Source organism: Miscanthus floridulus, chromosome 1, assembly GCF_019320115.1.
Source record: "Miscanthus floridulus cultivar M001 chromosome 1, ASM1932011v1, whole genome shotgun sequence".
Taxonomy (NCBI): Eukaryota; Viridiplantae; Streptophyta; class Magnoliopsida; order Poales; family Poaceae; genus Miscanthus; species Miscanthus floridulus.
The window spans coordinates 94,152,973-94,167,929 of NC_089580.1; the positions used below are offsets into that span (position 1 = coordinate 94,152,973).

The 14,957-nt window shown below is 44.2% G+C and overlaps 1 pseudogene; it reads right to left on the minus strand.

Moving 5' to 3' along the window:
* Window positions 1-5,404: 5,404 nt before the first annotated feature.
* LOC136460459 (suppressor protein SRP40-like) lies at window positions 5,405-9,964 on the minus strand (annotated as a pseudogene).
* Window positions 9,965-14,957: the final 4,993 nt, after the last annotated feature.

Below are 14,957 nucleotides of genomic sequence, written 5' to 3' on the forward strand. Positions count from 1 at the left end.
ACTATATGGCTACCATACAACTTTGAGTAAGTTCAACTCTATACTTAAAGTTTTGTTCGATATATTTTATTCGATGCAAAAGAGCTTATCTAGTTCTATGATTAAATCCATGCAGCAACCACTGGATTTATATAGCCGTCGATGTCGGGAGGAGCATGGCATGGGTCTTTGATTCAATAGATAGGGACCCGGTGACATACAAAGACTTTATATCGATTCTCAAGACATATATATATCGACAATCCTCATTAGCTTATATGTTTGTATACGTACTTGTAACGTTCACTTTTGGATTCTAACAAATTGTATTTGCTAAAATAATTTGAACATGGCATTTATGTTCTATGTCACTAATCATCACGGAAGGCATGATCCAGCAAGGAAGGAAAAGCTGGCTATAAAAACACTATATGCGGTAAGTGTAACTTACTTCTTCAGTACTCCGTTATATGGCTGTCAAAAGCATTACTTAATATTTTCATATGCAAAACACACAGTGCCCCAAGCATAAGCCTGGGAGTGTACATTGTGGATACTATATATGTTCTATGATGAGTAACACCGGTGCCTATAGGAGACACCCCTTAAGGGTAAGTTTGAACCTCTTCACCCGTAGTATGAAAACTTTGTACATGGTATGAAATACTAAACCGAAACTTGTTCTCTTGTAGTGAAGAGAAGAGAAAGGAATGAAAAGAGACCCATACAAGGATGACCAACTCTTAGAGCTCGTCGGCGACCTTTGCAACTTCATATTGGACCAGATTGTACACGTCAAAGGCGCCTACCATGACCGAGAGTCTGAGTTAGGTACAAATCCTCAGTACCAACACATTCGTGAGACTGAAAGACTAGGTCTAGGACGTTGATAACAATGTGTATGTAATTTGTATATTTAATGATGGATTGTATATATTCTTGTGAATTGGACTTATAATTGTAGTTTATATAATACTCTTGTGCTTGTAGTCGCGGTCGCGGGGCGTTCGGCAACGCCAACGCAGTTCAGAACGTTGGTCGCGGGGCGTTTGGCAACGCGAACGCTGGTCGCGGGGCGTTCGGCAACGCGAACATTGGTCGCGGGGCGTTCGGCAACGCGAACACGGTTCAGAACGTTGGTCGCGGGACGTTCGGCAACGCGATTTTGAATTGTAAATTTGAAAAAAAAAATTGCGGGAAAACGTACTGTAGGGGCGGTTCAACCAGCCGCCCCTACAAATCGATTTGTAGGGGCGGCCTGAGAACCGCCCCTACAAATGCATGATTTATAGAGACGGTTTGGTAGGGGCGGCTAGCCAAACTGCCCCTACAAAGGGTTACGAGCCGTCCCTAAAAATCGATTCTGTAGTAGTGATATGTAACTGCTCTGGCACCAATATAATAGTGACAACTCAGCGCAATACTGTTTTCATGCTTTTATCTGATTAGGTATATCTAGACACAGACTAGGACTCATGCATGTTTCTAGGGCACCAATATATATAGTTGGTACTACGTTAGTGAAAGTTTTACAATTTCAAACCAGAATCAGATACTATTGGTCCGGAAAAACAAACATAAACGAGTATGCATTTCTAATCTTAATGAGAAACAATCTCCAATCCAAATAGGAATAGTCCGTAACTCTTACCTCTGGTAAGACTAGCCACAACGTGGTGTGCAACCGATGCCTGAGTAAAGAGAGAGATCCAGGCATCGAAGCATACCACTGCAGGAGGCGATGTAGGAATCAAAAACATCCTACTCGATCCATGTACATGCATCAATGCTCAATGAGTAAATTACTATTTTCTTCTCAAGTGAAGGTGAGAGATATCAAAGAATCTTATACCGTTGAGTTGGTCCCACAAGAATTCAGCATCGATGCTGACACTGTGTGCTCTATAGTGTTCCAGGCATCGGAAGAGGTGGCATATGGGCATGATGATTTTTAGCATCGGCTACGCTGTGGCCAGTCTAAGTAAAGCATACCGTTTATGTGGCTATGTGTCACCGTATATATAATATTAAAAACGAAAGAAACAAAGAGAAAGATGAAACCCCCCTGTCCCCAAATCAAGGGACGCACGGAGTAGCAAGCAACCGGGAATTTAACAGCTTACCGATCAGAGGGATCGCCTGGAAGTCGGAATCCATCGTTTCTGTGTGTGCGGCTCGTAATGAGAAAAAATGTTGCGAGATAAATTTTCACTTGCTAGATGCTGTGAGTTGTTGGGGTACGTGAGTTAGTTCTTATATAGACCGATGGACAAACTAGGAGTAGGTTGTTGCCATCATATCCGATTGTAGTGTTTTACACGTGATACTAAAGATCATTTTAGTATTTCATTTTACACGTGATCTGACCCCAATGTTTTCCACGCAGTCAAACAAATCTATATTAATTACTTCCTTCATTCCATAATAATACTCCATCCGTCCAAAAAGATGCAATTGAATTTGTACAAGTCAAACTTGCTTAATTTTAAATAGATTTATTTATAGTCAATATTCTTAACATTTATGTCTCCAACTAGATATACTAAGAGAATCAATTTTATAATTAATTTATTAATATTTATTTTGTATCATAAATGTTAGTATTTTTTATATAAATTTAGTCAAATTTTAAATAGTTTGACTCCTCAAAAAGTAGGGATTACATCTTTTCTGAACGGAGGAAGTTCTTTTTTGCGAAGGGGACGGGGACTTATATTAAATATTGATACAGTACATCTCCAAATTACATATGAAAAAAATCTAAAATAAAAAATACATAATATTCCATCCAGATTTTTCCATCTTCTTCTTCACCAATGGCATCCTTCGAACACTGGAGCCAAAGTGAGTCCTTTTGCCGAATCCAAACACCAACCCCAAAACATTGGACATGCCGCAAACGCTTCGTAACCAGTCCAAAACACATCTTAATTGCTGAAAGAATATCGGCAATTGCATCGTCGGGTACGACATAGGCTACAGATTCATCACCTCAAGACCTGGAAATCCTCTCCGCGACTATCGACAATGAGATCGATGACCTGGAGTCGCTGTCCTCGTAGGGGGCTCCTAGAAGCACCCCTCCCCTTATAGATAAAGGCCACAAATTGGATATCTGCCGATAAAATCGATGCCTGCAACGGCGATCTCGTCGTGGCAATCACCGAAGTCATCGCAGGACACACGATCCCGACTGAAAATCATCCGATTTCGCTGAAAATTTATTTGGACTAAATCTAAACAAAATGGAACAAAAAAACTATGAAAAAGAGAGATGGGTCCCCTCTCCTTCTTACCTCCGGCGACATGCCGAAGAGGAAGGAGAGGGGCCCTAGGTGGAGCGTGGAGATGGCGAGGCCCTAGGAGCAAGGGCGGTGGCGGCGCTTTTCTGGAGACCCTAAATGGAGGAAGTATTTGTCTATTGAGGACATCAATTCCACTCTCTTCCTCTAACTAAATGCTTTGAAAAATGAGAAGTAATTTTGCGACAGCATTTTGACCCCATAGAAATCTCCTTGCCCATCACTACTAAGCACAGGCAAGCCGCCTCTAAATAGTCATGAGTGACTGCGCTGTGGTTAGAAAGCAACATGTTTTGTATTTATTTTAGTGAATATTGTAATATATATTTGAGACCCTACATGAATTTAATTAGAAAACTTTAAACTGGAAAGTTTTAGATCTCTTCAACTACTACAATTTTGGTTTGCATCTATTCTCCATCCGAGGAAATTTGAAAATTTTAATAAAATTTGAATTTCAAAATCATTAATTTTAAAATAAATTTTCTAGGCCCCAAATGGTTTCAAATGAAACAGTGGTGAATTGTAAAGTTATAGATCCCTTCGATTACTGCAACTTTGTTTTAGATCACTTTTTTATCCGAGGTCATTTAAAAATTTTAAAAATATTGAATTTTAAATTATAAAAACTTAAAACAAAAATTACAATATTAAATAATTTCGAATGGAAAAGTCATCGACTATAAAGTTATAGATCCTTTGAGTACTACAGATATAAAGTTTGTCTTCACCTAACTTGATATGGAAAAGTCATGAATTTTACTGTATTGAGAGACGAGACAAATTGGTAACTGTGGAGGTTGGAAAGTCTAAAAATGACTGCACCGGCTTTCCACCGACCTCTAAGAATAGAAGAGCATTCCTATAGGCTACTGAAGAACCTAGACACCCTAAAAAAAGTCAGTAAATTATTTTTATAGGTGGATTTTGATAGGGCTGCATCTACCTAAGACGGGAGGCGTCTCTAAAATAGTTTCCCTTGTAGTGACACTCTTATTTATTCATTGCATGTTTCTCACATCTCAAACGCAAAATTTTCCTCCCCATCCCGTGTTCTAGTTTTGCTGTACCAGTATGTTTATTTAGTACAGGGAGGACTCCAGTACAACCTTGTTTTGAATGTGCTCGGTCCATGGCTCCATATATTGTCATATTAAAGATATGAAGGCACGCCGAATCGGCGGCTTTCTGGGATGTTCATGTAAGTTCTTTTTATTTTATACGTTAGATCGAAATTCCACGGCACAGATAAGGCGCATCACAACCGGCCTTCATCCGTGCATTCCATAGTAGATAGATGAAGCAACTGCACGCGTTAAATAAAATACGGCTTTCTCTAATCGTAGGCGGCATGCAAATAGACGGTGTCGCGTATAGATTTTCGACATGGCTGGTGCCTAATTGGTACGGTGATCGACACACATGCGAGTACGTGTGCTGGGGCCTAGCGCGGGTGGTCGGCACCGTCCATTGAATGAATTCTCGGCGGGCATTCAATGAACTGGGAGCATGCGCACTGTTTGGCGGGCTTCACGCTTATCCTCTTTCTCTCTCGTATAAATGGCAGGCGGCAGCAGCTGCTTCTACTCCCTCCCTCACTCTCAGCACCGGCGCAGGATCTCTGGCGCGGGCAGGCGGGTCCGGCGCAGCTGCCACCGGCACAGGAGGACCCCAGCGCGGGCGAGGCCTCGCTCACTCTGTCGGCGTGCGTCCTCACCTAGGGCGGGCCCCACGCGGAGGTGGCGCGGCGGCGTGGTGGCGCAGCGGCGCGCCGGCGTGGCGTCCCGGCATCATGGCCTCGGCAGTGGCGGGCTCCCACACAGAGGCGGAGGCGGCGTTGCTGCTGCGGCGCGCGGCGAGCAGCTACCTGCACGCCGTCATCACCGAGGCGATGCGGCTGTACCCGCCGGTGCCGTTCGACGGCCGGGTCGCGGTGCGCGACGACGTGCTGCCGAGCGGCGCGGCGCTACGAGCGGGCTGGTACGCCAACTACTCGGCGTACGCGATGTGGCGGATGGAGAAGCTGTGGGGCGAGGACTGCTTGGAGTTCGTGCCGGAGCGGTGGCTCGGCGAGCGCGGCATGAAGCGATCAGTATGGTTGCAAGTAAATCTTCGGAGTATGCCGTTTCCAATCCAAAGTTCATGGGTTTGCTGCGGCATCTACCTCAACAGTGGCCTTCCTATTCCTTCTAGATCTGGACCTTCTCCTTCTATGTCTCTTGTTTGTTTCTCTTCTCTCCTCATTATTTGTGGATGTGCTGGGGTTTACATCTGTGGGGTCTACAGCAGGTTCCACTGCTTGCGTTTTGTTTTGGTTGGCTTCGCTCAAGCTGTCTTCTGAGCTCGTGCCCTTAGGATTTCTTTCTTTCTCATTTTCCTTCTCAAGCAATTTAGTTTCTCTGCTGTTGTTGCTGGCCTCACCTTGAGGGTCCTCCACCTGTCTTGTTCCATCTGATTCTTCTTTGTTGGCTTCCTGATTGTCTATCAGTTTTTGGTTCCCCTGCTGAGGCTCAGATTTATCTTAATGGCTTCCGTCTGGAGCATCATCTGATTGCTCATTGGCATCACCTTTGTTCTCTTGAAGCTGGACATCTTCTATGTTGGTTGTTAACTTTAAGAACTGTTCTTGTGAGGAACTGTTATCTTGTTGGTTGCTCTCCCATGTAGTGGTGTTGTAGGAATTTTGTTCTTCTGCTACAGGTACACAACCATTGGTGTTTTCAGATTTGTCAAGTACCACAAGGTCAGAAGTTGCATTAACGTTTTTTGCTTCCACTACAATGCCCTCATCTTGGTGGCTGCTATCTGATGGATTAGTGTTGCTTGAATTTTCTTCTGCTGGAGGAGACATGGAATCACTGGAGTTTTCAGATTTATCAAGTACCACGGTTTCAGAAGTTGCATTTTCGGTGTTTGCTCCCACTACAATGCTCTCATCATTGTGGTTGCTCTCTGATATAGTAGTACTGTTGGAATTATCTTCTGCTGTAGCAGGAATGGAATCACTAGAATTTTCGGATTTGTCAAGCTCAGGTTCAGCTTCTTTCTGCTGCAGGAGTTCCTTTATAGTTGTCTGATTTGGGTTTGAAGCAGCTGCATTCTCTTTCATTTGGTTGATATGGCTCTCTTTCTCCACAAGAGCTGCTTCCAATTTTTTCTGGGTGTTGGTAAGATATGTGGTGGTAGTTTCTGAATCCATGAGCTTGTTTTTCAATTCTGCCCTCTCCATACTCAGGACAGATGTTTTGGCTTCCAGTTCGTCAACTTTCCTCCTCATCTCTTTATTAATTTCTTTTTCTTTCTACCAAAAAGAAGACAGTAATATTTGGTTGATGAGGTGTTCTTGAATAACAGGCTGGATAGATAGTTCATAGAAAACACTAACAGAAAAGGCAGATAGAATGCTCTAAAGTGCTACAGTTATTGCAGTTTACATCAACAATTGGACCATACGGCGGAATATTCTCAGTATTTACTTGCAGAATAAGAGGATGTTCAATTGAATATAGTGACTTAGTTGGCTACTTGCGTTTTAAAACTAAACTGTGATGTGATGCTTCCAGATAAATATATATCTGCAAATAGTGTCAATATTGAAGTCCTCTCAGGGGTGATTAATATGGACTAACTTATGAAGGCATGATTCTAGGTTTGACACTATCTTCATGGTTTGGGTATGGAAAGATTTCGCATGTGCAACACTGTAGTTTTGTTGCATCCATCTTTCTTCCAAGGGCCTGTTTACAATGTGGGAATTTTTCTCCTGCTCTTCTGTAAATCGTCATGAAATTTGTGCTTACGTACACCCTAAATTGGCAATATGATGGTTTTGTCATGACAATACTGAATGCAAATAGAATCATACTTTGCATGACATTGTAAGTTTGACCATTGACTGATAGTACCATGGTTCTGGAAATAAAAAGAAATATAGGTTAGGGAAAACTAGTGTTTGTTTTACTGTTTCGCAAATGTGCAAAGTTGCAGTAACAATATGATTTATCTTTTTCCCACTTAGCTGGCTTAGTAATTCTGCATTAATTTGATTCTTATTAGGTAGTTACATTCTTACCAAGTATTGTTGACTTTATTGTAAATGGAACAGAAACATTTGGCTGCATGTTTGCTCATGAGGTGTTCTGTCATGCTAACGCTGAACGCCTACCTTGGAGGATATTAAACTATTAGCTCAATCCTTTGATCAGCCTGCCATGGGTCTATCTGACACTTAATTCTTCACTGCCTGTGAAACATGATTTCATATATTCTTATTGAAATAGATATTGTTGGCGTTTGTTGCTAGATCCTTATTACAGGATGCTCTACACTAACCAATGTGTATAATCATCAATGTTGGTGTATGCATATGTATCTAAAAGAAAATCCATTTGAAAGTGTTTGCATGTCTAGCCTTGAAACACCTTACATATAGCACCTCAATTGGAGCAGCTCCTTCCTTGCTTAACTGAAAATAAACCTGCACGTGACCACCATGTATGGCCATTATGTTATTCTTAGGCTTTGTAGGCTCTCTGAAGTAGCATTATGTTATTCCTACTCATCCTGATATCCTCTATACCTAACAATACTGAAGCAGTAAAAATGTTATGTTCTATAGTGATTGCCTTAAAATAATATGAAGCAATGGCTACTAAAACTAGACTCATCATATACTTTTTTATACAAAATGTAATGTCATTTTAGTACCTGGCACGGTGGAGCTTGCAAATATACATTTTTGTAAACAGACATTGTAGCATATGGTGCTCCCATGTTGCCAAAGTATAGCAAATCAACTACAAGATGAACCAGCTATGCTGTTCTCAAATGCCTCTGGAAAGATTGAGTTGGATGTGCATAGTTCTTGTTTACTTTCATTTGTACTTAGTATTCTATGGATGTAGTTTAGGGATTAAACATGAACTACTAACAATTTTCTCTTTAAAGATAGACTGTATTGGAAGGGAAGATAAGTGCAGACAAAGTACAGTAAACTCCGCTTGCATTGCTGTGGCTTTTCAAAAGCATTTGTTTCCCGATTTTGGATGCAGTAACAGTTAATATCATTATTTTTGGAGGCCAAACAGCAATATCCTATTATAATGGTACAAGATTCCACTATAACTGGCTACCTATTACAGCATAGCACATGAACCATGAAATGACCATGCTTCTATTTGATGTGAAAAGTTTCTAGAGACCATGATCGTGATAAAAAGCCATAGCCATACTCCACCACACTTTCATGTTTGGTGACTTTGATCAAATTAACTTTGGACAAATTAAGATACATACTGTGTTATGTGGGTGCTAGGATTGAGAGGAGAGAGTCGAGGGGAGCGACGGCGGATGCCGCGCTACAGTACCCGTGGTGCTACAGTACCGAGGGTACTGTTCACGGCTAGGGCTGTGAGGGTGAGAGAGAGAGAGAGCCGGCCACGGGGCGTTTGCCCACGGCCGGGCAGGGCAAGAGGGAAGGGGTTTCCTTCTTAATTCTTGCTTGATTAGATTGATACATATCCTCTCCTTATATAGAGAGGTTTACTTGACTCCTAAGCAAGCGACCCTTATCTCTAATTAACCCTAACACTAATGGGCTATACATCCTGCCCAGGCTTAATAGGCCCCTGCCATACTCTAACACTACACCCCACTTGGACATGCAGCTCGTCCTCGAGCTGCAACCTAACCAACTTATAACGATGTCTCGACACAAACCTATCACTTAAAAACAAGCCTTTTACATCTCGGCTTATTTTATTATTATCAACCGAAAATAGATGTGAACTCTTTATTTTTGCAGCCTCTTCAATTGATGGCGGACACCAGCCCGACGCATAAGCTGCACGTAGACAACCACCTGGATCCCATGGACACCATCTTGACGAAAGGGGTGCATGTATATGGCCACCTAGAAGTAGTCGCAACAACGGCCAGCGAAGGCGCCCTCGCGGTGGTCGGTGGCGGAAAGCGGCGGTGCTAGGCAGTGCGCTCCCGCCGGTGACACCATGCCTTCTCCCCACCGGACGGATGCTGGTCTGCACCGCACAACGAAGAGCGGATGGCTTTCGACGGAGAACGACAAGGGGAGCGCCTCCCCAACCGCCGCCACCGCAGAGTTTGAGTTCGCCGCCCGCGAGAAAAACAGCATGCCCGTCACCCGTGCGGGAAACCGCCGACACCTGGTGTGTAAGCATCTTCCCCGCCAGCTCCATCGCGATGTCCGTCGGCTGCTCGATCTGCCGCGACTTCTCGCCCGCGTCTTGGATCTGCTGGACGCCGGCGCCCCTATAGAAGATGCCATCGGTGAATGGGTGCTGGAGGCTCGGTCCACCGGAAAGGACAACAGCGCCGGTGGTAGGCGCTGGAGCGACCTTCGTCGTGGCCGCCGTGTTGCTCGCCATCATGTACACCGGCCCCATCATCGATGCCATAGCATAAGACGGGATCGGCGAAGGAGAGGGCGGCATCCACGGCTGGTGGATGGGAATCAGGGAGGTCAAATACGCTGGGGGCGGCGGCGGCGGCAGCAGCTGCTGCTGGGACGTCGGCGTCGGGTTCGGCTGTGGCCCCAGCAGGAACCCATGAATCTCGGCCACCATCTTGCCGAGGTCAAGGACAGCCGCCGTCAACTGCTCGTTCGTCATGACGCCCACGGCGGAGGACGACGCACCCGCGGCCATCTACAGTGAGGATTGTGGCACCCTGGCCGACGTGGAGACTACGGACAGCGGTGCGGTGGTGCCTGGCGGGTCCACGCGTGGAGAGCGGGGGCATGGTGGTGGAGGGCAACGGGATTGACATGGCCGGCGGGTGGACATGATCGAACCACATGATCGAACCAGAGATCTCTGATACCAGATTGTTATGTGGCTACTAGGATTGAGAGGAGAGAGTCGAGGGGAGCGACGGCGGCTGATGAGCTACAGTACCCGCAGTGCTACAGTACCACGGTCCTGTTCACGGCTAGGGCTACGAGGGTGGGAGAGAGAGCCGGCCGCGGGGCATTTGCCCATGGCCGAGCAAGAGGGAAGGGTTTTCCTTCTTATAAGGGTCGCTTGATTAGATTGATACATATCCTCTCCTTATATAGAGAGGTTTACTTGACTCCTAAGCAAGCGACCCTTATCTCTAATTAACCCTAATACTAATGGGCTATACATCCAGCCCAGGCCCAATAGGCCCCTGCCATACTCTAACATACTGATCTGACCAATGACTAATGGGACTGCCGAATGCTGCTGTAGCAACATCCCGGTATTCTAACTTTCCTTTCCTACTTTGGTCCGTTTGCTTGATTTCCATTACCTGTCCTCATCTCCTTTTTATTTGTTTTGCAAGGATGTACTGGTCCAGGTCCTTTGTTTTAATAATTTTCCCTTTGTCTTTATTTCTCTCATTGGTAGGTTCTCCCAGTTTTTCGCATTGGTGTTTGACATAGCACATATGACAAAGCTTCGGTAATTACTCTGATGCCTCCTATTTGTTTACTACGCTACAGCTACAGCCTAAATCATGAATTGGCTGCTTCTAGCCTTTCACTGTATGCTGTGGACACGTTTATCTTTCGGAGGTTGGTTTAGATTTAGACTGTACTACAAAAGTAGTCAGTGACCCAAATAATGATCTTATTCAGCTAACTTTATTTTATTTGTGGCCTTGTGCTTCTTTCAACTGACATATATCATATATCATCTATGCGAATTCTACAAAAATTATAGTATAACATCTATCATATATCATATATCATCTATTTGTGGCCTTGTGCTTCTTTCAACATGGGTTATTTTTTTTTACCTTAGCACCTGCAATGAACTATGGGGTTTATGCAAGTTGACAACTTAATATCGACTAGGCTTCTCCAACTGCGTTTTGATCTAAGAAAAAAAAAGAAACCTATTGCCCTTTGGTGGAGTTTAGGATGGCTGTCATGCCAACCTGGTGCCGCTTGCTGCTTCCTGTTGATCTGGATCATTCAAGCCCAGCTACATCACCTTTTAATTAAGATTTGCAGATAATGATGTTTCTCCTTCAATCTGATTTTGCACATCATTAGCTGATTACAGGTGCTGTTTCCCTCAGCTAAACTTTGTCATGTTTGTGATTGGTAGTTAGCACAAGCCTTGGTTCTTCTTGTGTTGTTAATTTACTCTTGTTTCTCTCTCTCTTTGCTGATTACCTGAGTATGGGGTGCTTCTGGTGCTTAGATCGTCTATGCATTGTGATGGTCTATAAAGGCTCAGGCATACAGTCCTATGGGATATAATCTATGAAGGCTTAAACATGGTTGCCCTGTCAGGCTGCCATCTGCCCCTTCCTTTTGCTTAAAAATTATTGATACATTTATGACTGATGCGATATTCCTTTGCTTCAAGTTCTGTAGGCTGCCGGTAGATATGTAGTTGCTGGACCACCTGCCAGAAAAGAAAAGATCAGCATGTGCTGCCATTTCACTGATTGCTGCTGTAGCAACATCCCAGTATTCTAACTTTCCTTTCTTACTTTGGTCTGTTTGCTTGATTCCCATTACCTGTCCTCATCTCCTTTTTCTTTGTTTTGCAAGGATGTACTGGTCCAGGTCCTTGTTTGGGGTCTTGCTTATACTATACCGCACCATGTAGCTGTGATATTGTCTAGGCAAGGGTTAGACACCTCCCTATCCACTTTACCATCTCATCCTCTTTGTTTGACCCCTTTAGTATTCTGTTATGGTTTTCTCGATTCAGTTCTGCTTTGAGTTCTGCAGCGGAAAAAAAAAGACTTATGAGACTTACTTTCTATAGTCTATGCCCAATTCCCTCGCAATTGTGGGACTTATACTCTGTGCTCTTACTAAACTCTATGCTCTTAGCTCCATTATCTGCCGCTGTTAGCATATAATTTTACAATTATTATAACTTGACTTTCTCTCATGAAACATGGCACTTAGGCTACAATTTCTATTGTATGCAAAGATTGCTCTGTTTTGTGGAGACTAAATACCTGCAATGTTGCTACATTTCTAAGGCATGATTATATATACTCATTTCAAATGGATACATATTATGTTCAGAACATGGAAACATTGAGACTAAATACTTGCAATGCAATGCCGCTACATTTCTGAGAGATGATTATATATACTCTCATTTCCTTCCATCTTCCGTAGGTTCTGTGGACTCATCGGAATGAAACGGCCTGGACATAAACTGCAGCAGTAACTCACAACCATGCCGTGAGCTCAAGTGGCTCCATTTCATGGCCTCGTCTATTGATGTATCTCCGCTTAGTACATCTTCTACTTTAGGTTTACTATATTCTGCAGTTGTACCATACGACAGCTATTATGCATGTAATATATGAATAAGTACTTGCTCTCGTAAAAATTATATATTGCAGTCTGTATATTGACATTCAAAAGCTTTCCTGTTGCCTGCCTACGCACCGCATTACTCAATGATGAAGCACTTGCCTCAGCACCAACTGTAATTGCCCAACCAAGCTGGTCATCTCTACACAACGCAGTATCTCAATATTATCTGTATCAAACATCTACCCATGTATATTTGAGTAATGGTATCCTATACCTATCTACTTCTACCTATACAGCCCTAGAAACAACCTAGCACTGATACTATGCTAGGTACGTAAAAACTTAACCGCAATGACAATTGCAAATGACCTCGCATCACAATATAGCTGGTATAGGAATTGCGCTGCTATTTATTTGGTGAATGTAAGAAATAGCTTAGTCATGCGTAGTCAAGTTGTGGACAGGCCCTATGCCCTCGAAATTTGAATAAATCCGCGAAGCTTGAATATTTATTCAGCTCTTCATATTTCAACAACTATTTTAGGGCTTCTCGTTGGGTAGCGGGCGCATTACAAGGATATACAATATGATTGATGCCACCATAGTGGAGTTAGGATAGCAAAGATGATCATGGTGACCTCATCTTCATCTAAGCACATCTTGAGAGTGTCAGCTTCTTACTTCTAACAATGTACTCCGGCTCCTGCTTGATGTTTTCTTCGATAGTCTCTACCTTGCAACATTTGTCTCAGGCTTCTTCTTAAAATGTTGAGATAGGTTGGCATTTGAATAGGGAGCTTATGCGGGTGATTAGTGTTGAGTGTGGAGTGCCTTGTTGTGAAGGGGGAGCTGGGTGCGTTTCATAGGCGATTGACGGCGGGTTTAGAGGGTGGGTGCGCGTCATTATCGGCGGCACTGAGCAGCATTAAGGGCCGAGGGAATCAGGTTTGTGGGGGAGAGGCATTAAATGCATCTAAGACACGGCTTGGTTTGTGTGCACGTTGCTCCCGAGGTGGTCGGTGGTTGGGGTTGGTCGCCAACAGGGAGAGAACGATGTGCCAAAAAGCTAAGACCAGTTTCCCTATATGTTGGCAATAGTGAAAGAACGTATAGGACGTGCATTCATGCATATCCTGTTTGTGCATTATAGTGCCGCATTGCTGGCAGATACGCCATCCATAGGTGTCACACGTGTCGTATTGTGCATGACCTACTCGTTCCTGTTCCAGAGTTAGGTCTGTGTTGTGGCTTTGTCCTCCGTGTTTGTCCGTGTTTCACGGCTGTAGTGACCCACGTCTCCTCATACCCCTTTTCTGCGCTCTTGTTGGACCCTTGCCCTGCAGTCGTACTACTCAGTAATGGCACCGCACGTCGCTCACCTCGAACACACGGAATTTGGTCGATTCATTCATAGTGATCCCGCGCAGGAACCCTAGTGAACCACGTCAGGACCACAGACCGCTCCGCCTTTATAAGCAGAGCCTAGCTTAGCCATTGGTACCGCCACTCGGTGCACTTTAGCTCACTTAGCTTTTCCTTTAAGCACCACTGGCCTTTTGTAATGGTGGAGCGGTCATTGGTCCTAGCACAATCCACTATTTAGTCTGGCACGGAGACTAATAAAAGGAAAGCGTCAGGATTTTTACGCGCACGAAACGAGCAGTGTCCGAAGCCATTCCCTAAGGTATCCAGAAATTCAGTAAGTTTGAAAGCACTGGACATCTTCACCTACGCAGGGTGAGTCGATAGCAGGTGGACACATTTGATGGCTCCCCTTCATGTTACCATCAGATAAAAACAAGTCGGGCAGGTGAACACATTTAATGCCTCTCCTCCTTACCATCAGATAAAAATGATTCACCGACCATGCAGGACCATTTGTACTTACACATGCATCCATGCATCTAAGACACGCCTTGGGTTGTGTGCACGTTGCTTCCGAGATGGTCGGTGGTTGGGGTTGGTCGCCATTACTACAACTGCCATAATTGCATCTGCATCCATGCTTGCAGAGGCGCTCGTTCCTTGTGGCTTTGTGCTTTGCGTCGCCTACGGTTACGCCTACCATGACCCAAGTCTCCCCGCACTCTTTTTTGGGTTCTTGTCGGAACCTTGGCTTGTAGCCGTATTAGTCATTAATGGCCTCGGACATCGCTCACCTCGGACGCATAGGACGTGCATTAATGCATATCCTGTTTGTGTATTATTATGCCGTATTGCTGGTAGATACGAGTTAGGTCTGCGTTGTGGCTTTGTGCTCTGCGTTCGCCCGTGAGTCACGTTAGTAGTGACCCACGTCTCCTCATACCCCTTTTCTGTGCTCTTGTCGGACCCTTGCCCTGCAGTCGTACTACTCAGTAATGGCACCGCACATCACTCGCCTC